At 45.0% G+C, this 23912-nt stretch overlaps 1 long non-coding RNA gene across 1 annotated transcript; it reads right to left on the bottom strand.

The window, feature by feature from the left end:
* Positions 1-5376: 5376 nt before the first annotated feature.
* LOC145359586 (uncharacterized) lies at positions 5377-23348 on the bottom strand. Its single transcript, XR_013889604.1, has 3 exons — positions 23201-23348; positions 22052-22248; positions 5377-5464 (listed from the first exon to the last, which is right to left on the bottom strand). It is a non-coding gene; the product is annotated as an uncharacterized LOC145359586 (long non-coding RNA).
* Between the last annotated feature and the right edge of the window lie 564 nt (positions 23349-23912).

Raw genomic sequence — 23912 nt, 5'->3', positions numbered from 1 at the left:
TTTTCTCACAGTGGAATGGATCCACCCCACTGGCCCCAAGAATGCACTGGCTTATTTACACCATAGTTGTATCCCTCCTGCTCAGTGATGATCCCTTCGAAGATTGTGGGATCAGTTTCTCGGAACATGCACTGGTGAATCAGTGCTAGAAATTCCAGGTGAAACAGGATGGGTTCGGGGGTGGGGGAAGGATTGCGGGAGGCTTTAAAGAGACAAGAATAGCTGAATCTTGGAGGTGCAACTGGTAAGTGGCAAAAATGTTAGGCTTAAGTGTGAGTTGAATACCAGGTAGCAGTAATGGACATCTCAGGCCTGGTTCTGTTCCCCTTTTGGAACTATGGAAAAGTTAGAGCACAGAATGAAGCTATTTGGTCCATCTTGTCCATGCAAGCCCGGGAACATCCAGCTGTCCTTAGTAATCCCACTTTCCTGCATGCGGCCCATAGCCCTGTAGTTTACAGCACTGGTGCGGATCCAAGTAGTTTTTAAAAGCATTTAGGGTCTCTGCCTCTACCACCAACTCTGGTAGTGAATTCCAGACACCCACTTGCCTTTGTATAAAATAATTATTTTTCCTGTCCACTCTATCCCTACTGCCACTTATCTTGAATCGATGATCCTGGTTCTACAATTCTCCACCAAGGGAAACAATGATATCCTGTCCACTCTATCTCTTCCCCTCATAATTTTATACAGCTCTATCAAGTCACCCTCAGCCTTCTTTGTTCCAAGGAAAATAACCCCAACCTATCCAATCTCTCCTCGTAGCTACACCTTACTAAACCTGGAGACATTCTTGTAAACCTCCCCCACACTCTCTCCAGAGCAATTATGTCCTTCCTGTAGTATGACCAGAACTGCACACAATACTCCAGTTGCGGCCTCACCTGTGTCTTATACAATTCCAACATTATATCCTTACTTCTATATTCTATACCTCTGGCATGAAGGAGAGCGTTCGACACACCTTCTTTACAATCTTGTCTCCTTGAACTGCTGCCTTTAAGGGCCTGTGCACTTGTACGTCAAGATCTCTCACTTCATCTACCCTTCTTAGTATATATTGTGCACTCCCTATGACTGTTCAACCTCCCTAAATGCATGGCCTCTCTCTTCTCTATGTTAAAATCCATTTGCTACTTTATCGCCCACTCTTCAAGCAGGTGTTCAATTGGAGGACCTGCGCTAGCCAGTTAACAAAGTAAGGAGGGCTGGAGAGTGTAATTTTAATGTGACTGAACCTCCTCCAGGGTGTAGCTACGAGGAGAAATTTGTACCCAATGCCTGTAGAAGCAAGGGATTGGAGGAGACATCAGAGAATCATAGAATCCCTACAGTACAGGAGGAGGCCATTTGGCCCATTGGGTCTGCACTGACCACAATCCTATCCTCGTAGCCCCATGTATTTACCCTGCTAGTTCCCTGACATTAAGTGGCAATTTGGCATTGCCAAATCACCTGACCGGTACATCTTTGGGACTTTGGACATTCTGGAACTAACACAGCACCGTATTGGAACGGGAATCCATAATGTTCTGACTCAGGAGTGAAGAGGGCTACTGGACATTGGGTGGCACAGTGGCACAGTGGTTAGCACTGCTAACTTACAGCACCAGGAACCCGAGTTCGATTCCCGGCTTGGGTCAGTGTGTGGAGTTTGCACATTCTCACTGTGACTGTGTGGGTTTTGTCCAGGGGCTCTGGTTTTCTCCCACAACCCTGTAGTGTCAGGGGGAGTAGCTAAGGTAAACGCATGGGGGTTATGGGGATAGGGCTGGGGTGGGATTGTGGTCAGTGCAGACTCAATGGGCTGAATGGCCTCCTCCTGTACTGTAGGGATTCTATGATTCTCAGATGTCTCCTCCAATCCCCTGTTTCTACAGGCATTGGGTACAAATTTCTCCTGCAACACGATTGAATGTGATGCCTTTGAGCTGATGTGTCTTTTTCTCTCTGTTGGTATCCTGTCGTGAAATCTTGTCCTAGGGTGAACGGACCCTCCATCGCCCCTCAGGGGCATCACATTGGGCAAAAAATCTGCTACGTCTCTCACTGGGCAACACTCCACTGCAAAGGTGTGACCTTAAAAACCTTCAGACAACCAAATATTCAAGCGGCAGCACAACAGACTTCACGGAATGAAAGGTTTGCTCATAATTAGAACAACATTCAACAAAGAACAAAGAAAAGTGTGGTACAGGAACAGGCCCTTTGGTCCTCCAAGCCCATGCCGATCATGATGCCTGCCTAAACTAAAACCGTATGTGCTCATGGAGTCTGTATCCTCCCATTCCCACCCTATTCATGTGTTCACCGAGCTGAACCTTAAATGCTACTATCATACCTGCTCCCACCACCTCCCTGGGCAGTGCGTTCCACACATTCACCACCCTCTGTGCAAAAAAACCTGCTTCCTGCATCTCCTCTAAACTTTTCCCCACGCACCTCAAACCTATGCTCCCTAGTATTTTACTTTTCTACCCTAGGAAATAGCATCTACTCTGTCCACACCACTTATAATCTTGTAAACCTCTATCAGGTTACCCCTCAATCTCCAGTGAGAACTAACCAAATTTAGCCATCCAACCTCTGCTCTTTGCTAATACACTCCAGACCAGGCAACACTCTTCTGTACCCGCTCCAAAGCAGCCACACTCTTGTTTGAATTCTCCGTTTAAAATCAGTTCATCCGAATCCTCTCCTTTTCTCTCTCTTACTTTCTTTCCTTCTGTCTAGCGCTCCATCCCCTCCTTACATTTTTCGTTTTCTTTCCTCCTATCTATCCCCACTCCCAGTTTCTCACTCCATGCAGGCAGATGCTATTTCTGTGATAGAATCTCTCTTTGAAAAAGGAAGTTTGATGAGTCAGTGAGGGCTGTGCACGCAGCAAGAGGCTGATAATGCAAAGTGCGAAGCTGTGACTATTATGAGGCAGGGGAAAGTGTTCTTCCAGTTACGGAGCCAGGAGCTGTTCCTTTGCACAGCTGTCTAATTAATGGCACACTTATGTTCTTGCACTAAGGCAGAAAATTGGCTGACACTCAACAGGTCTTGTTTATTTTGCAGATATTTGTATTGAAGGAAAATATCTAAACCAGCCAGGCTGATCTGTTGATAAATCACTTTAATGGCAGGTACATACAAAATGGGCTGCTAATGCTTTTTGTGTTCCTCAGCAGTTTAGCTGGGAACCTGCTGTTAAAACCTTCAGTTGCCCTGAGACTGCCTGCCTGTGGGCCTGAAACGCTGTAATCTCTTCTGCTCACAGTGTGGCTGCTTTCACTGGAGATTCCAAAGGTTTGGAATTAAATGGAAATTAAATATATTAAGAGCCACAGGTCGAAGCAAGGGATTAGCTGACTTCTATTAACGAAGGAAGGATAAAGACACAAAGGCAGTTGGCATTTGGAGAAGGAGATGAATTTGAATACACATTTACTGCTGCAATGCACGAATCTTACTAGATGTGTGGCCAAGATTTAATGCCATTTTGGGCTAGTTAGAGGGCCACGTTTACAAATTCACATCACCTGTTCAGGGCTTATGTTTGCAAAGATAAGGCTGATATGAAGACTAAGGATGACTTCAACTTTGACACTGTCCAAACACGTAAGAGCAAGTAATTAGGAAATTATCCTCAGTCTATGATATCCTGTCTATGGAAACATCACTGGTTGACTAATTCCTGAGAATTCATCATGTGATCATGGAATCCCTTACGTGCAGAAAGAGGCCATTCGGCCCATCATATCTGCACCGATCACAATCCCACCCAGGCCCTGTTGCCTTTTAAGACGAGGATAGATAAATTTTTGAACAGTAAAAGAATTAAGGGTTATGGTGAGCAGGTGGGTAAGTGGAGCTGAGGCCACAAAAAGATCAGCCATGATCTTATTGAATGGTGGACCAGGTTCAGGGGGCCAGGTGACCAACTCCTGCTTCTAGTTCTTATGTTAACCCCTCATATTTACTCTGCTAATCCCCCTGACACTTAGAGCAATTTAGCATGGCCAATCAACCTAACCCGCACATCTTTGGAGTGTGGGAGGAAACCGGAGCACCGGGAGGAAACCCATGCAGACCCGGGAGAATGTGTAACCTCCACACAAACAGTCACCTGAGGCCAGAATTGAACCCCAGTCCTTGGCGCTATGAGGTAGCAACGCTAACCACTGTGCCGCCCCATACCATGATGAATGTAGTGCACTGGGAAGTCTTCCTAAATGCCCTGAAACAAGTTTTTCCTCTATTCCTCCTAAAGATATGGGCGAGAATTCTCCGGCCGTTCACACCCTGCTGCCACTGCCAGAGAGGGTGGAGAATTTGGCACTCAGCCAAGTCTCTTTACATTGCAGCGGGACCGGAGACTCCTGCTGGCATGAATGCCTGGTGAATCCACCCATTGTCTCTTAATTTGGGAACCAGTTCCTCATGTTATTCCACCTTTCCCTCAGGAATATCAGGCGAGCATCTGATGGGAGAAAGCACTATAGCCAAGGATGACCTCATTCTCAGCAGGGTTGGGTTGTTAGGAGAGAGAAGGATCAGGGGTGCAGTGGGCAGGGAAACTCAAGCAGTGGCCCTGTAGCAGGGTTCCTGATGGGTGCCACGGTCTTCACGCATCTCTGGCTGTCAGATTTCCGACACCATCAACTCCACATCAGAAATCAGCGCAGAGCTGCATAAATTATGCTAATGATCATTTGCATATGATTAGTGGGGCTGGCCAACAATTGAGCTGGCCAATGATCGGGAGGCCGGCAGAGCGGGACCACTGTGCACGTGCCTATCTCTGTTACGACAGATCGGCGCATGCGCAGTGGCCCACTCTGTACTATGCTGCCGGCCTCTCAGGGAGGAATAGGTGCTGCCCATTGATTTTTAATCAGATTCACACTAGGGCACTCTGCAGAGTGTGTGTGGAAAATTCATTTTGAAAATCCCACTGAATTTATTCCAGTCTTTTACATGAATTTGGCACAAGAAACTTTTTTGGGAGAGTCCCACCCATGATCTCTGCAGTAGGTGTTGCAAAGTCACAAAGAAGATCAGGTCACCATTATTTCCCATTCACTGTTGGAGGTTTCTTCCACTCACTGTTTTCCAAACCCATTTAGTCAGCGTCAGGACTTGGGATCCATTTATTCTCCCCTTAATCTGGTTTCCAATGTGGGTGCCATAAGCATAGACATGGGTCAAGGGTGGAAGAGGAAAAGCACAATGTTAAAATGGCGGCGTGGGCTCGTTGGGCCGAAGGGCTTGTTTCCCGTGCTGTGTTGTTCTTTGTTCTTTGTTCTTTGTTTGGATTAATTAAATACAAGAACTGACTTTTTAAAAAAAAAGTACATATAATTATATTAGACACTTACCATTCTGATTCCAGGGGCTGGACGGCAGCTAACCATCTAGATCCATCCATCTTGCCACCCTTTGTTCACTCGCCAGGACTTTGACATCATCATCACTAAAGGAAAGTAAGCTTATAAGTAACTAAAGCAAAGGAGCCATTTTTTTATAGTCTACTAAAAATAATTCTATTTCTTCCTGCCACCGTTTGCCCCATCAGCCCACAGTCTCCTCCAGCAAATTGATTACTAACTATCAAGACTTTGCCCAATTCAGATTTAGTGTCTTGTCTCACAGCTGCCACCTAATTCAAAGCCACATTTTGGTTCACCTTGGGCTGACGTACAGCCTGTTTTGTTTCAGTTACGCTTAATGAGTTCAAAAGAATTCAGGTCTTTGGGAGAGTGGAATTTGCACTTTTACTGAGGGTTTGATGCAAATTTCATTATCCAACGTACTCTTTTCAGGTGTAGGACAGGTTTGACGCAATGTAAATCTCCCTCAATATTGCCCCATTAATTAGGCTCGGCACAGCATGAGTGAGCTACAAAATTAAGGTACGATTAAATTGTCGCATCAGTATACCTTAATCCAAATCTGTGCAGGTTAGATGGGTTGGCCACGCTAAATTGCCCCTTAGTGCCCCACTATTGCCCCTTAGAGTCACACTACCTGAAGGATGGGGAGAGAGTACATAAAAGGTTTACCAGGATGTTGCCTGGTATGGAGGGTATTAGCTATGACGAAAGATTGAATAAACTAGGATTGTTCTCCCTGGAAAGACAGAGGCTGAGGGGCTGGAAGTTTATAAAATTATGAGGGTACAGATAAGGTGAACAATTGAAAGCTTTTTCCCAGGGCAGATATAACAATTACGAGGGGGCACATGTTCAAGATAAGGGAGGGGAAAGGTTCAATGGAGATGTGCTGGGGAAACTTGTTACAGAGAGGGTGGTAGGGGTCTGGAATGCACTGCCGAGTGAGGTGGTTGAGGCAGGCACATTAGTGACAGTTAAGACTTACCTGGACAGACAGGTGAACAAACGGCAAATAGAGGCATATAAGCAGTTGCTCTAGATAGGACAATGTGATTGGCGCAGGCTTGGAGGGCCAAAGGACCTGTTCCTGTACTATATTATTCTTTGGTCTTGCTCTTTGTAAAATGGGTAGATTAGAGGGATTAGCGGAATAAATACTTAGGGTTATAAGGGATATACATAGGGTTATGGGTGAGATTTCCCCTTAGTGTCAGATGGATTATGTGGGATTACAGGGATAGGGCTAGGGTGGGGTTGTTGTCGGTGCACACCCGATGGGCTGAATGGCCTCCTTCTGCACTGGAGACGATTCTGTGATTCTATCGAATTCAAGAGAGCTTCAGCATGACTTTAGCTACAGCACCATGTGAATCAGTGTAGAAGTGGGGCCAGCAATATTCTTACTGGGCCCATTGCAGTCAGAGGCAGGTCTGAGACAACCCTTAAAGCAAACAGACAGAGGAGACTTTCGTCCCATCTCCCCGAGCCACGTTTGAATTGAAATCCAGAGATGGAGGGTCCATGTGAAATACACCACTGCCCTGAGCTCCCACTACCTTTATTTCTCCAGTCCTGGGGCCTGATCACTGGGTCACTCAGGTCAAAGAAATTTTTTGCAAAGCAAGTTGCTGGAATTGCTTGATGCAACCCACCAGGAGTCAGCTGACCTTTAATGAGGTGAGAAGAATTTATTTAGTCTGTCAATTCTTCTGGCATGATTAGAAACGCAAAATGTAGGAATGAATATTCACACAACATCTGTATTTGGGATTGGAGTAACACTTACACAAAATAATTTTATATGAAGTTGAACAGTTAGCATCTGTTTAAGTCTCCACGGTTATTAATTCAGATGCCAACATCTTAACTGAGATAACAACTGAGTTCTACAGAGTTTTATGTCAGCATTTATATATAAATAAGCATAAATACATAATTCACCTATTTTTCTGTAATTCTATTCTCCATGTTTCTCCCCCTCTGCCCTGACTCCCCAGTATCTGTTGTCCATACTAGCTCAACTTCTCTGTTCCATTCTCTCCTCCTCCCCACTCTGTCATTCGCCTAGTCCCTCACTGTAAGTGCAGTGGGAGACTGGTGGGATGACAAGACAATGAACAAGTAGTTATGTTTAGCTATTTCCATTATTTCCAATGATCTTCTGCCAAAGTTAATGGGAGAGTTTGGGAGCATCACACAGAATGTCCTCTCACTTGCCCTTACTGTGGAACAACTCCATCAGTAACAGTCACCTCCCCTTATCTTGTTCAAATGATCATTCTTCATGTGTGAAGTCCAAACAGTTATTTGCATGGCGGTTATCACGATCCAGCGTGGTCCTGTCCTCACCAATTTTCCACACACTTTTCAGCATTGGTTCGTAATAAGTGAAGCGGAAGAAACCTGCCTGATTTTCCCCTCCCAAATCCAATGACGCTGAGATCCATCCTCCAGCTGATCTGACTGAGATGGACAAAATCTCTAGACCGGGAATCAATGTTGGTTAGTGGGTTTCAGCATTGGACAGTGTGTCCCAACCCTGGATTCCTTCACTGCCGTGCAGCCCACTGAAATGTAACCTGATGATGCGCAACCTCAGCATTTTACTTGATTTGCGCTACAGTTCCACCTTCAAACCTTTACAGAAATTGCCTCCTTACTGGCCTTCCCCATCTTTCCCTTTCATAAGCCATCAGCCACCCACAGAATCCCTACAGTGCAGAAGGAGGCCATTTGGCCCACCAAGAATGTACTGAGCCTTGAAGGAGCACCCTATCTAGGCCCACTGCCCCTGCCCTGTGAAGCAGTTGAGGCTACCTCATTGACTATTTTTAAGGCAAAGATAGTTAGATTGTTGAACTGTAAAGGAATTAAGAGTTATGGTGAGTGGGTGGGTAAGTGGAGCTTTGTCCACAAAAAGATCAACCATGATCTCATTGAATGGCGGAGAAGGCTCAAGGGGCTAGATGGCTGTGATGACTTCAGCCAGGCTAATGAGGTTGGCTTGCGAGAGTATGAATCAGGGAGCCTCATGCTCCCTGTTTAAAGCAGGTGTGTCAGACTCCCAGCCTGCATTCAGCAGGGAGCAACTGGAGAGCTGCTGTGTACAGAAGTATGGTGTAAATAAAGTAATTTGGTGCCTCTGTGGTGTTATTACAATGGCTTACTCCTGCTCCTACTTCTCATGTTCTTATGTTCTAATGCACAGGTTGCTCTATCCTGTTCCAAGTCTCTCGCAGTCTCTGTCACACTCATGCATTCCTGAAAGAGATCTATGAAAATTATTGACTTTAAAAAGTCCTGAAATGGTTTTCCAAATGCCATAAATCACATTGAAACACAACATTATGTCACTGATGTTGAACAAAATTAACAGTCAAATCTCGTCCCCCAGGTTTGCCAGATCTTTTCCACTGAAGACAGCGGCCTTTAATGTTATAACATCAGTCAACAAATTCTTTAAATATATGAACACAGGAAATAAAAAAAAGACTTTATACCACACCTTATCACATCCCAACCATCTGAAAATGCTTCACCCATATTGAATTATTTCTAAGTGCAGTTACTGGGGGAGACCAATGCAGAGGCCATTTTGCACACAACAGTTTGCAATGGACAGTCAACCTACTTTTGCTGATGATGAAACAAAGAATATTGTTCAGGACACTTGAAGAACTCCCTACTTTAACTGTGACAAATGTGTCATTTTCACCTGAGCTATCAAAACAAGACAAGGTTAGGTGGATTGGCCATTCTAAATTGCCCCTTAGCGTTGGGAGATTAGCAGGGTAAATATGTGGGGATAGGGCCTGGGTGGGACTGTTGACGGTGCAGGTGCGATGGGCCGAATGGCCTCCTTCTGCGGTGTAGAGATTCCATGATTCTAAGGTACTGGGTAACATCATAAAAGTAACAGCTTTAAACAAATGTAGTCCCTCAACCTTTGTCTGTAAATTGTAAGTTTCTTAAGCTTAAGACCAAGTTAAATGGTCACATTATTTAATTCACTGTCTATTGAAAGCCACTTGTTGCTGGATTAATTATTGCCTTGACATTAAAATTCTCGTCCTTGTTTTCAAATCCCTTCATGGCATTAACATGATGGCACAGCGGTTTGCACTGCTGCCTCACAGCGCCAGGGGCCCAAATTCAATTACCAGCTTGCGTCACCGTCTGTGCGAAGTCTGCATGTTCTCCCCATGTCTGCGTGGGTTTTCTCCGGGTGCTCGGGGTTTCCTCCCACAGTGCAAAAGATGTGCTGGTTAGGTGCATTGGCCGTGCTAAATTCTTTCTCCATGTACCTGAACAGGTGCCGGAGTGTGGCAACTAGGGGATTTTCACAGTAACTTCAGTGAAATGTTAATGTAAGCCTAATTGTGACATGAAAAACAAATCTTAAACTTAACCGCCTCCCTATCATTGTAACCTTTTGCAACTCCACAACTTTCTGAGATCTCTGCACCCCTTCAGTTTTGCCTCTTGTACATCCCCAAACTTAGCAACTGTGCCAATTGCAGCTGCACCTTCACCCTGATCTTAAAGTCTGGCATTTTCTCCCTAGTAAAAAGTCTGACAACATTAGGACAAAACCTGGTGTTGTCAGACTTTTTACTGTATTTACCCCAGTCCAATGCCAGCATATCCACATCATTATCTCCCTAAATCTCTTTGCCTTTCTAACTCATTTCCACCTTCAAGATGCTTCTTAAACCCTACCTCTTTGAACCAGCTTTTGATTATCTGCCCTAATATCGTCTTATGTAGCTCAGTGCCAAACACTCCAATAAAGTGTGTTGGAGCATTCATATTACATGCAAGGCACCAGATAAATATCACTTGTTGTTGATTATATTTTGATAACTGGAATGACCATTGCCGTGGCTTCTGCTTGAGGAAAATAATTACATTTTCCCTAAAAGGCAAGCTTTTCATTCCGAGATAGCAGCGAGGTCACTGATGTTTGCGTTGATTCTCTCTCCTTTCTCTCTGTCTCTGCTCCAGGCAGTTTTCCAGGAACATTTCTTGGCTTGCTTTCGAGGAGATGTTAATTGCTCTCAGGTGCTATCACACCTTTCACTGTACTGCACATTATCAGGAGGAAGTTGTGCCAGGAAACCACTGATTGCACCAATAATGAGGGGCGACCTGGGGCCAGGGAGCGTCTGCTCGGCCACATTGTGGAAACGAAAGGAGGGGAAATGGCTCGGCCAATGCAGCCTGCGTCAGTGTTGAGACAGTGACTGCTCAACTGCTTTTGGATCAGCTTCTCCAGAATTAGAGGAAGCTGCCCAACTCTGGTGAACAATGAAAATTAGACGGAAAGTGTAAATTATATCTCTGGTTATTGCTGGTGGTGGGAAGTTGCGAGTCTAAGTTGGTTACTTTACAATAGCAACCTCATTTCAAAAGTACTTCGCAACCCACTGGGCACTCTGGAGCACTCCGACTTGATGAGAGGCGCTATATCGACACAATTTCTTTCTATCATCCGGTATTTAGTACTAGGTTTTCAAAAAAGGATGTGCACGAATATGAAATGGTCTATCTCACAGCCCGTGCAACAATCTCCTTCGGGTTGACAACACAAACCCGGCCTTGGTCTGGGTTTGTCCTGGAGGTTACAAATGCAGAACTAAACTGATTTAACTCAGATTGTGAGTACAGAACTACTGGACATTGTGGCGAAACCAACACTCCCTAGGCGGGATGAATGATTTGCGAGAATTATGATTTAATGATTTTAAGGCAAGGATAGATAAATTTTTGAACAGTAAAGGAATTAAGGGCTTTGGTGAGTGGGTGGGTAAGTGGAGCTGAGTCCATGAAAAGATCAGCCATGATCTCATTGAATGGTGGAGTGGGCTCGAGGGGCCAACTAGCCTACTACTGCTCCTAATTCTTATGTTCTTATTTGTGAAGCACCGTGGGACAGTGGTTAGCACTGCTGCCTTATACTGCCAGGGATCCAGGTTCAATTCTGGTCTTGGGTGACTGTGTGGGGTTTATGATGTGGTGATGCCGGCATCGGACTGGGGGTGGTTACAGTAAGAAGTGATTATTTGGAATCATAAGCTTTTGGAGCACTGCTCCTTCATCATGTGGTGGTGAGTGGTGACTCACATGATGAAGGAGCAGCACTCTGAAAGCTCGTGATTCCAAATAAACCTGTTGGACTTTAACCTGGTGTAGTGAGACTTCTTAATGTGTGGTGTTTGTGCGTTCTCCCCGTGTCTGCGTGGGTTTCCTCTGGGTTTCTCCCACAATCCAAAGATGTTCACATTATACAAATGATTTGGAAGAGGAAACTGAATATATTATCTCCAAATGTGTAGATGACACAATTTTGGGTGGGAGGGTGAGCTGTGAGGAGGATGCAGAGATCCTTCAGTGTGATTTGGACAGGCTGAGTGTGTGGGTATCTGCATGGTAGATGCAGTATAATGTGGATAAATGTGAGATTATCCAATTTGGCTGCAGTAATAGGAAGACAAATCATTACTTGAATGGGTGTAAATTGAGAGAGGTACATACTCAACTTGACCTCGGAATCCTCGTGCACCAGTCGTTGAAAGTAAGCATGCAGGTACAGCAGGCAGTAAAGAAGGCAAATTGTCTGTTGGCGTTCATAGCGACTGAGTATAGGGATAGGAATGTTTTGTTGTGATTGTATAGGGCGTTGGTGAGGCCACGCCTGGGGTATTGTGTGCAGTTTTGGTGTCCTTATTTGAGGAAGGATGACCTTGCTATAGAGGGAGTACAGCGAAGGTTTACCAGGCTGATTCCTGGGATGGCAGGTCTGTCATATGAGGAGATACTAAGTCGGTTAGGATTCTACTCACTGGAGTTTAGAAAAGCAAGAGGGGATCTCACAGAAACTTATAACATTCTAATAAGGTTGGACAGGGTAGATTCAGAAAGAATGTTCCCAATGGTGGGGGAGTCCAGAATTAGGGCTCATAGCTTAAAGATAAGATGTAAACCTTTGAGAACTGAGGTGAGGAGAAATTTCTTCACTATCACAAAAGCAGCGGAGCCCAAAATGTTTCTGGTTTCAAGAAGAAATTAGATATTGCTCTTGAGACTAAAGGGATCAAGGGATATGGGGGAAGGAGGATATCAGGATATTGAATTTGATGATCAACCATGATCAAAATAAATGGCGGAGCAGACTCAAAGGGCCGAATGGCCTATTCTGCTTCTAGTTTCCATGTTTCTATGTTTCTTTGTGCAGGTTAGGTGGATTGGCTATGCTCAATTGCGCCTTAGTATCCAAAGAGATGTAGGTTAGTGGGATTAGCGAGGCCTATAAGTAGAACAACAGGGATTGTGCCTGGGTGAGGTAATCTGTCAGAAATTTGCTGCAGACTCAATGGGCCAAATAGCACTGCTACCTCACAGTGCCAGGGACTTGGGTTCAATTCCATCCTTGGATGACTGTCTGTGTGGAATTTGCATATTTGCTATATCGGTGGGAGTTTTCTCTGGGTACTCAGTCCAAAGATATGTAGGGTAGGTGGATTGGCCATGTTAAATTGCCCCTTAATGTCCCAGGATGTGTAGCTTAGGGGTATTGGTGGGGTAAATACGTGAGGCTATAGAGTCTGGGTCTTGGTGGAATCTATTGGAGAATCAGTGCAGAGCTGATGGGCTGAATGGTCTGCTTCTGCACTGTAGGGATTCTATGATTCTATAAATTTGTCAATGGGTGTGGCACGAGACTCTCATTAAGAACAACTCAGACTGAGGCTTCCTCAAAAGAGCACTAGATTGTGTTGGAAATGGATGAGAAGGTTTGGAGGCAGGGTAGAAGGATAATGAAAAATGTGAGAACAGTTGTCCCTATGCTGCTGGACAGAGAGATGGCGGGTGGTCAGAGTTGAATAGTGACACCGAGTTGTTGGATAATTATGTGAGTTTTGCAGAAATAGTGGCTATTTAGAGTGATTGCCCACAGCGGATTAAACTGGTGAGCCATCTCCATGAGTAGGTAGATGTGCAGGGGCTTTGTTGGGAGTTAAATGAACCATTTGAGCCCATGACAAGATAGGAAGGAAAGCATTAGAACTAGGAAATGATACATGAAGAATCATAGAATCCCTGCAGTGCAGAAGGAGGCCATTTGGCTCATAGAGTCTGCACTGACTCTCTGACAAATACCTTATCCCCACCCTATTCTGGTAACCCCACAAATTTGCCCCGCTAATTCCCCTTAACCTACACATCTTGGGATAATTTACCATGGCCAATCCATCTAACCTGCACATCTTTGGACTGTGGGAGGAAACCCATGAAGACATGGGGAGAATGTGCAAACTACACACAGACAGTTAACCAAGGCCGGAATTGAACCCAGGTTCTTGGCGCTGTGATGCAGCAGTGCTAAGCACTACGTCACCGTGCTGCACTGTGTTGCGGAAAGAGTAGTTTGATGGTCTCATTTATTGCCATTCTATGTTCTTTCTGTTCAGTTATCTGAACATTGGAAAACAAAAATTATTGATTGAGACAGAGCACAGTGTAAGCAATGCTTCAAAAAAAAACTTTAGACATGAGCAGTCGTGAAACAAACTGCATTTTACTCCAAATGTCTGTACTGTACTATTACTGAAGTACCCTGACATATAAATGTAACTCCTTGTTCTTCACTTGTAATCACTTTGGCAGAGGGCATCACATCTGTTTGCCAATTAGTGCAACTCAGTGTCCTGTAGGATTGTGTCTAATGTAGGAACGCTGCAGCCAAAGGCTAATTACCGCAAGCTCCTTCCAGTCATCCTTTGAAATACTGTCAACAATTATAAGACCTGTAGCAAACAAGGAAACTCCCTAATTCACGGAACATTGCCAATTGAAATAATAGCGAGCGAGAGTAATGAGTTTCAAGTCAAGGACATGCTCAACCTATCAAGGAAGGAATCTTCCTGGATTCCTTGCATGAAAAGCATTTCAGTCCTTACGGTCACCAGTGATGATCGTGGTATGCTTTGTGTTAGCTTAGCCTTCGTTTTCCTTGAAAAGAAATTCCTACACTTGATCTCAGCCAGGGCACTAGGATTAGTTTCTGGAGAGAGAATAATCAGTCAGGTTTTCTGCTTCTGATTCCTAAGCAGAGGCCCGAGCATAACAGTTCAGGGGAAATTAGCCACATCGTAGGAAAGACTTGAATGCATTGTAGGGGGTGCAGAGGAGATTCACCAGGACGCCCCTGGAATGGAACATTTAAGTGATGAAAAGGGGTTGAATAGGCTTGGGTTGTTTTTGTTGGAGCAGACAAAACTGAGGGGTGACCCGATCGAGGTGTTTCGAGATTGTGAGGGGCATGGACAGAATGGATAGGGAACAGCTGTTGTTCTTAGTTGAAGGGTCGGTTATGAGGGGGACACAAGTTAAAAGTGAGAGGTGGGAGGTTTGGGGGGATTTGAGGAAAGATTTTTTACCCAAAGGGTGGTGACAGTCTGGAATGGGCTGCTTGGGAGGGTGGTGGAGGTGGAATGCCTCACGTTCCTTTAAGAAGTACCTGGATGAGTACTTGACATGGAATAACATTCAAGGCTATGGGCCAAGTGCTGGCAAGTGGGATTAGATGGGCAGATCAGGGCATTTCATGTATCAGTGCAGACTCGATGGGCCGATGGACCTCTTCTATACAGTAGTATTCGGTGATTCTGTATGATTCAATTAGGGATGGACAATAGATACTTCATGCCCATATCCCATGGATGATGGAACAAAAAAATGTATAGACACAAACATGTGGATGCCTGTGGGGACATGGTCATATTATGGCAGTGATATCTTGTCTATGGTTAGAAATAGGGGGCAGCACAGTGGCATAATGGTTAGCATTGCTGCCTCACTGCAACAGACCTGGGTTCGATTCCCAGCTTGGGTCACTGTCTGTGTGGAGTTTGCACATTTTCCCCATGTCTGAGTGGGTTTCCTCCGAGTGTTCCGGTTTCCTCCCACAGTCCAAAGATGCAGGGTGCTTCATCACCTGATAGCTCTGAAGCTATCAAAAAAACCTGTTGATCTTTAACCTGATGTTGTGAGGCTACTTACTGTATCTACCCCAGTCCAATGCCGGCAACTCCACATCAAGTCCAAAGATGTGCAGATTAGCTGGACTGGCCATGCTAAATTGCCCCTTAGTGTTAGGGGAACTAGCTAGGATAAATGCAGGCGGTTATGGGATTAGGGCTTGGGTGGGATTGTGGTCAATGCAGATTTGATGGGCTGAATGGCCTCCTTCTGTGCTGTAGAATTCTATGAAATAGTATTGGCAATCAACATCCAGCTCACCCATGAAGAATGGTCACTCAGGCAAAGTACTGGGGAGCAGCTAGTACTTTAAGATTATGTTTGAGCCACATTCAACAGCTTTGCAGAAAAAGGTTAATGGTAAGAGAGAATGGAAGAGAATTTACAGCTAAACCAGTCACAATGACAATTAAACTTTCATACATGGTGTCACTTATAGTAAAGGCATGTCATATGCATAACATTCAACATGTACTGTATTCAGTATAGAATTTTCTGGAACTGCCTTCTCTGTTTAAAATAGGCATCAAAAGGCAGCTGTCAAGAGTCAGGTAACTTTTCAAATTTCTGCACAGCCTCAGAATGGCCTCAAGTCTCCAGAAATTTCCCAATCGAATGATCATGGGTGGGGTGTTGAACGGGCATACAAAAATATTTGTGGAGTTCACATTAGCTTCCAAAACGCAAAGTCTATGGCCTCCTAGTCACACTGGCCAGAATTATACCATCTCGCCCACCATGGGAATCAGAGAGGGTGAGGGGCAGACCATGGAGGTCCATTGACCTCAGGTGGGATTTTACGGTTTTGGCTATAAAATCCTGTCCATTTAACAAAGAGAGCCTTAGAGAAATCATTTAATCATAGGTAGGTGTGAATGGCCTCATCCATTCTCCATTGTGTAGCAATAGCTTCAAACGTCAAATCATTCCAGGATGGTCAGTGGAATTAGCGATCAGCTAGTCACATGACAAAAACTGACCACAGGTAAGGGATCTTAATATCCCAAAGACCAGGGGAAGTCATCAATGTGTGAGAAACACGTATGTGTGTTTATATGTGAAACATGTACAAACAACACTAGAATATAAAAGTAGGGAGGCCTTGCTGCAACTGTACAGGGTACTGGTGAGGCCGCAGCTGGAGTACTGTGTGCAGTTTTGGTCGCTGCACTTGCGGACGGATATATTGGCCTTGGAGGGAGTGCAGAGGAGGTTCACTAGGCTGATACCAGAGATGAGGGGGTTGGACTATGAAGAGAGACTAAATAGACTGGGTCTGTACTCATTGGAGTTTAGAAGGATGAAGGGGGATCTTATAGAGATGTATAAGATAATGAAGGGGATGGATAGGGTAGAGGTAGAGAGATTCTTCCCGCTTAGAAAGGACAGCAGGACTAGAGGGCACAGCCTCAAGATAAGGGGGGGAGCTGTTTAGATCAGAGTTGAGGAGGAACTTCTTCACTCAAAGGGTGGTGAGTCTCTGGAATTCTCTGCCTGCTGAAGTGGTGGAGGCTGCCTCGCTAAATATATTTAAGTCACGGGTAGATAGGTTTTTGGCAGACTTGGGAATTAAGGGTTATGGGAAGAGAGCGGGAAAGTGGAACTGATCCACTTCAGATCAGCCATGATCTTATTGAATGGCTGGGCAGGCTCGAAGGGCTAGATGGCCTACTCCTGCTCCTATTTCTTATGTTCTTATGTGCAAGAAACAGCAGTAAAGTCTGCAACATACATGCCTTAAAATTGGAGACTGCAGCAATTTATGGCCTTCAAACTTTTTGAAGTCCACGAGTAGAAAAAAACCTGACCTTCTGGTAATAAGATAACAAACTAACATCGTGACATGCTGAAAATTCTTCTCTTCAAGAAAATCCTGCAATGACTTTGGTTATTGAATTCACCAGCTACACTTCAAGAGTTGAAAAAAAAACCTCTTCTTCAGTAGGTCTGTACTAAGATGAGTCAATCAGATGACTGACAAGTTATTCCTTTGTTTGTAACTTGTACAATCCTCTTGAACTGTATTTTCTTTGAGGGAATGTGTGTGTAGTGAGGAAGCGATAGAGTGTTAGATTCTTGCGTTGAATGTGTGAATAAATAATCCTTTTAAACCCATGAAAACTGTACTGCTGCCTATTCAAGTTGTCCACACACTCAGGGAGTTAAGAAATAGCCACATCTTCCTTTCCAAAAACGCACTGATTACATACTGTGCAATAAGCATACAGCTCTCTCATCCCTGCCTACAACGCATGGGCTGGGATTTTCCATCTTCGCCCACCATCAGAACCTTCCAGTCCCACCGAAAGTCAATAGACTTCTGATGACAATTCCAGCCATAGTTTTCTTGAGGTGGTGCCAGCTAATTGCTGATTAGCGGTCTACAAACTGAACCAACCGCTGAACTTACTTTCAATTCAAGCTTTCAACAGCATTCAGCAAGAGGAGATTTCCACCTCACCCGAATGGATTGGCTTCAAACTCAGGCTCAGAAGAAGGCCAATGCTCTGAATTACCCAACCGCCTTTTGCGCAACACAGTCATCTTGACAATACATCCAAATACTAAATAATAGAGCAGTTTTGCATGAAAGGAATTTTGACTACTTAATTAAACTCCAGCGCAACTGATTTAAATCTGAATACTTAACAGGGAGAGAGTGAGACAAAGACAATGGAGCTTGAGACTGGCAGGTGAGACAAGGGGACGGGCAAGTCAATGCAGAGACAAAGAGCGAGACATGGGTGCTCTCACATGAAACAGAGAAAGCATGAGCGACTGACATCTACAGAATGTGAGATAGACGTATACAGAACGAGGGATAGACATCTACAGAACGAAGGATAGACATCTACAGAATGTGAGATAGACGTATACAGAATGAGCGGTAGACACGCTGACAGATGGGGTGGAAGCATAAGCAGACAAACAAGAAACAGAAAAGATAGAACTTAATCCCACCGAGTGGGCTTGGATTTAAATCATCTGAAGCAATACTGTTCATTGACTGAAAGAATATAAGTGCATTATTTAACCACATTTACTCGGTTATATTTTGAGAAATTAAAAACTGTTACATTTTAAACACATACCTCCGTGACACAAAAAATTCTTGAAGGAAGCTTGGTGGCAGCAGCTTTGACATTGAAACTCCTTCACCCACTCATCAAAGCAACACCCAAAAGAAAATGGCTCATGATGACATACAAATGGCCACTGGGTAGCAGGGATAATTGTACTACAATCTGTGTGCCACTGAAGCTTCCTTTGTTTGTCTACTAAGCTTTAAATAGAGCATCCTACACACTCTTTTTCCTTCTTGAATGCGATGTACATTGAAGTCAAATCTCTTTAACATGTTTTTCCTTCGGTCCTGTTAAACTCTTTGCTCCTGTAATCCATGCCTTCCTCACACATGCCTGCCTTTAAAACCCATTCACTTTAACTTGTCTTCTCTCCAATGCTTTTCCATCTTAATGGTACGCTACACATTAGACCTTGATTCTTTACACAGACATCTTGTTAATACAAAGCTTCCTCTCTGGTAATGCAGTTGAGGTTCTGTGCAGTGGATCCTGCACAATGGATACACCGAGCCTGAAACTGGGAGAAACAAAGTGAACACAAATTGGCTCCTAAGAGCACAATCTGTCATCGATAATGCACTTGCTGCCTTGTTGAGCCTGGCACAAATTGATTGGCAGAGGATAGGAAGGCACAATGACAAAAACAAAGCATGTCTTAGTTTTAACAGAATCATAGAATTCTTACAGTGCAGAAGGAGACCATTCGACCCATAGTGCCAGTACCGACGACAATCGCATCCAGCCCCTATCCCTGTTACCCCACGTATTTACCCTGCTAGACCACAGCCACTAAGGAGCAATTTGGCATGGCCAATTAGTCTAACCCACACATCTTTGGACACTAAGGGGCAATCTAACATGGTTAACCCACCTAACCTACACATCTTTGGACACAAAGGGGAAAATTAACTTGACCAATCAACCAAACCCACATATCTTTGGATACTAAGAGCAATTTAGCATGGTTAATCAACCTAACCCACACACCTTTGGACTGTGGGAGGAAACTGGAGCACCCGGGGAAACCCACCATCAACATGGGGAGAACATGCAAACTCAGACAGTCAGCCAAGACCAGAATCGAATCTGGGTGCCTGGCACTGTGAGGCTGTGCCACCATGACGCTCAGATCTGGCTTATCCAACCTGTTAGCTTGGAGGCGCGAGTGAGGGGGGGCACATTTGCAAGTTTTTCTCTTTCAAGTCACCGATGAGCAAATTTTGGAAAGATAAGGTTTGGCACAGCAATAACTAAATTCATCAAAAATAAACTGAGGTTTTAAAGAAAGAAACAATTGCCAAGCAAAACGACAGGAATGTAATAACAACAAGTTGTGAAGTTAAAGAAACTAATAAAAGCCCACAGGGTGTGAGAGGGTCAGTGTATGTGAGTCAGAGTGGGTGCATTTTTATGTGCTGGTGTGTGATTGTGAGAGTAAATGGGAAAACTGAGAACGAGTGACTTGCATTCACCGCCACACATTCACTTAGTCTCACACACACACACACGCCTCCCAGACATCACCCTCTCCTTGAAAATTGAGGCTGTCTGAGGTCTAGACAGCTCTCAGTTCTGAGTACTCAACAGTACCAATTCCTCCTCTCCCCCCAAGCTCTGAGCACCCATCGGACTCCATTCCCATAAACTCTCTCACACACATAGGCCCATATACCAACAGCCAGTTCGTGTAACTCATGCCCCACCCAACCATCACTGAGCAGCTAGTTTCTACCCCAGGGGGCTGCTTGCACTCCCAGTCCTGGCCACTGCAGGATTATCTGATCCTGTCATATTGGGACCTGCTGAAGAAGATTCAAATGTCCACCAACTTTCAGCAGGACTGGATCATTCCATCAGTGGGAGGAACCAGAAAATTCTGTCCAGAATTACACAACCGGGTAAGTGCACGAGTCCCAGGGCTAGGAAGGGAAGTGAGGCCCAGAGGGTAGGGAGAGTTTCGGCTAGAGGTGTTGGTGGAGAGGCTGGTTGGGAAGGTGGGGGGTAATCATCACAGGGGGTCAGATCTCGTTGGGGGGTGGTGGGGGGGGAAGATGTTGAAAGAAGATTGTTGATGGAGGCGCGCCCCTCCAACCCTGCCCCCACATCCTGTTCCCACTCAAAGGCCTGAGTGGGGTTACCTTCTGGGGGTTGAAACCCCCCGCCTCTGAAATCCTCCTGCTGGCCTGAAAATTGAGGCTGGGTAGTAAACGGCCCCTTAAGGACCTCAACTGGGGCAAGGTTGATCAGTCTTGGCATTGCCTGTCCCACTGTAAAATTTCAGAGAGATTGGGGCAGGCAGGAGCCTTGTGGGGAGGCCATCTGATGAATTTGACATCCTCACCACCACCCCCTTCCTCTGTGCCCCCTCACCACCACCACCCCTTCCTCCGTGCCCCCTCACCCCACCTGCAATCCCACCGATGTGGAATTGTAAAATTTGGTGCCATTTCATCTCTGAAAACATGCTGCTGTTAATATCTTTTGTAGGATTCTGTCTGTTCCACGGCAGAACAATACTGGCCAACTGCTGCCCTCGATCAGAACTCTCCTCTTTGCTTCTGAAAAGACCTTTTCCTAGAAAAACTCTTCAAAGAACAAAGAAAAGTACAGCACAGGAACAGGCCCTGTGGCCCTCCGAGGCTGTGCCAATCATGGTGCCCTGACTAAACTCAGTCTATATCCCTCTATTCCCTCCCTATTCATGTACCTCTTCAATGTTGCTAATGTGCCTGCTTCCCCCACCTCCACTGGCAGCCTGTCCCAGGCACCCACCACTCTCTGCATGAAAATCTTGCCCCGCACATCTCCCTTAAACTTTTCCCCTCCCACCTCGAACATGTGTCCCCTTGTAATTGACACACCCATCCTGGGAAAACGGCTCTGACAATCCACCCTACCTCGGCCTCTCATAATGTTGTAGATCTCTATCAGGTCTCCCCTCAGCCTCTGCCTTTTCAGTGAAAACAATCCTAGTTTATTCAACCTCTTCTCCTAGCCAACACCCTCGAGACCAGGCAACATCCTAGTGAACCTTCTTTGCAGTCTCTCCAAAGTTTCTGTGCACCATGTTACTTTGGTGGTTCTATTTGAAAATTGTAAACAAATAACAATATTCTGTAATAAACTTCTAATGAAATACCATCCGATCTGAGTGAAGTTTGGCCCTGGGTTTCTGTTTGTATTGTACAGAAACACCAGTGAGAATCAGCTCCAGATTTTGTCCCATTTATATTATGGCAACATGCGCAAAAACATTACACCTCCCTGCCACCATCCTGTCTAATTGTATATTGTTAATTCAGCTCCCTCACGCAGGCAGATGCAATACTCTAGTTGGCTAACACCCTTGAATTACTGCACAATCCAGCTCGCTCAAGCTGCCAAGCGAATTTACCTGGCGCAACTTAGCACCAAACCAAAGTGTTGTAAAAACAGCAGAAACAAACAGTACTGTAAATATCATGGTATCAGTGTAATAACGTAACTCTTTTGGAGGAGCGCTCAGGTTATTGAGGGGCAGCCTTGAGTGGTGAGCGCTACCTGCATTCTGAATACCGTCGCAACGACGGTGAGCTCCAACACTGCAAGCATTTCAGCGTTTTCTCTCCTCCGTCTTGTTCCATTGATCCGACATTCTTGAAAGACTTACGATTCGCAGGCCTTCACAAAGCCGTCGACTGCAGTTCTCGTGGCCTCAGCATCTACTTCGCTCCCAGTCAGCGGTGACTCTTGCCTTTCTGCGAGGAAACAAAAGATTCAATACAATGTGGTGCGCACTCTGAAAATGAGAAGGCCTGGCCTTCACTGTGCAATGTCTGTGTTGCTGCGAGAGAGTTTTTATACGGCGCGGCAAGGTGGGAGAGGAAAGAGAAAAATCAGAAGCGCATTCCACAGAGATAAATGAGAGCAGATTAAAACATCATTGCACAAATTTAAACAAACAATGCTCAGGGATACTGATTACTGGGGTCACATAGATTGAAAAGAATCACAGAATCCTACAGTGCAGATGGAGACCATTTGGCCCATCAAGGCTGCACCAACCCAGGCTCTATCCTCACAATCCCATGCATTTACCCCAGCTAGTTCCCCTGACAATAGGGGAAATTTAGCATGGCCAATCCACCAAACCCGCATATCTTTGGACTGTGGAAGGAAACCGGGGCACCAGGAGGAAACCCATGCAGATACAGGGAGGATGTGCAAACTCCACACAGACGGTGATCTGAGGCTGCATGAATCTAGATGGTCAGAGGGGTATCAAAGTCAGGTCCACTCCTATGCTCGATCCCTATCCATCCATATACTAACACATACACACACAAAAATATTTCTGCAAGAGTCACCATAATTGTAAGCTGGAACCTCTGGCACTTATTTTTTATTCTCTTCTCAATGGCACTGTTGTACGGGTCTAAATCATTGACGTAAGTTAATTGCGAAAGCCGAGGTGAGTAGAACCTGGCATCTTTCCGATTGGTAATTTCTCTATTCACACTGCTGACCCATTGAATCTGCACTAATCTCACTCAAGCCAATGGCTGCCTCGGATGCAATTTCTCCCGGGTATTTATTTTTAAAGCAGGGCTCGGAAGGCAGTCTCCGCTGCCCGGGTGTTGTGCCAGACCACACAGCGTCCATGAGTCGTGAGATGGCATCTGGGCCAATGGAGCCAACTGCACCACTTACCTGCGACACCGATAACTGAGCACAAGAACACTCCTCATCGAGCATCTCTTGACAGGGTTACAATGTATGAGTCATCAAGTTTCGGAGCGAGTTCTTTGTCTGAGGAGTTGAGCTGCAGCAGTGAGCTTTGTTTTAGTCACCAATACCCCAGGCTGCAAAGAGCCTTTGTAAGGAATTTTACACTGTTGTTCGAATGCATCTTTAAAAAGCGAAGCATGCTGAAAAGAATGAGACAATTCCTTGTAACTAAAAATAAGACTGCTCATCAAATAATTATATTAATTTGCTAAGAACACACAACAGCTCCTTCAACTGATATATTGCCCCAGCTGGTTCGTAAGAAAGAATTGCAAAATATATAAAACATTAGTCTCCATAAATCGATTGTTTTCTGGATGAATGGAACCGCTGTAATGAGACATATAGATGGGGGGAGATACAGATCAGACTGCATGGTACATCAGGCTTGAGAGATTGAAAGGCCTACCTCTGATCCTGCGTTCCTAGGCCAGGAAAGTCCCAAGTATCATTCCTTGTCAGTGCCAGGCTAGCCAATCTCACTAATGCCAACTCTGACTCGAAACATTAACTCTGTTTCTCTCTCCACAGATGCTGCCAAACCTGCTGAGTTTTTTCCCAGTATTTTCTGTTTTTATTTCAGTCAGCTAGCTGGCCACCATAATTAGACTTAGTGCCCCTAAGCAAGGGAGAG

This window comes from Carcharhinus amblyrhynchos, chromosome 28 (assembly GCF_965287045.1).
Source record: "Carcharhinus amblyrhynchos chromosome 28, sCarAmb.v2.hapA, whole genome shotgun sequence".
NCBI classification, from domain to species: domain Eukaryota; kingdom Metazoa; phylum Chordata; class Chondrichthyes; order Carcharhiniformes; family Carcharhinidae; genus Carcharhinus; species Carcharhinus amblyrhynchos.
This window is presented reverse-complemented; position numbering and strand designations above follow the sequence as displayed.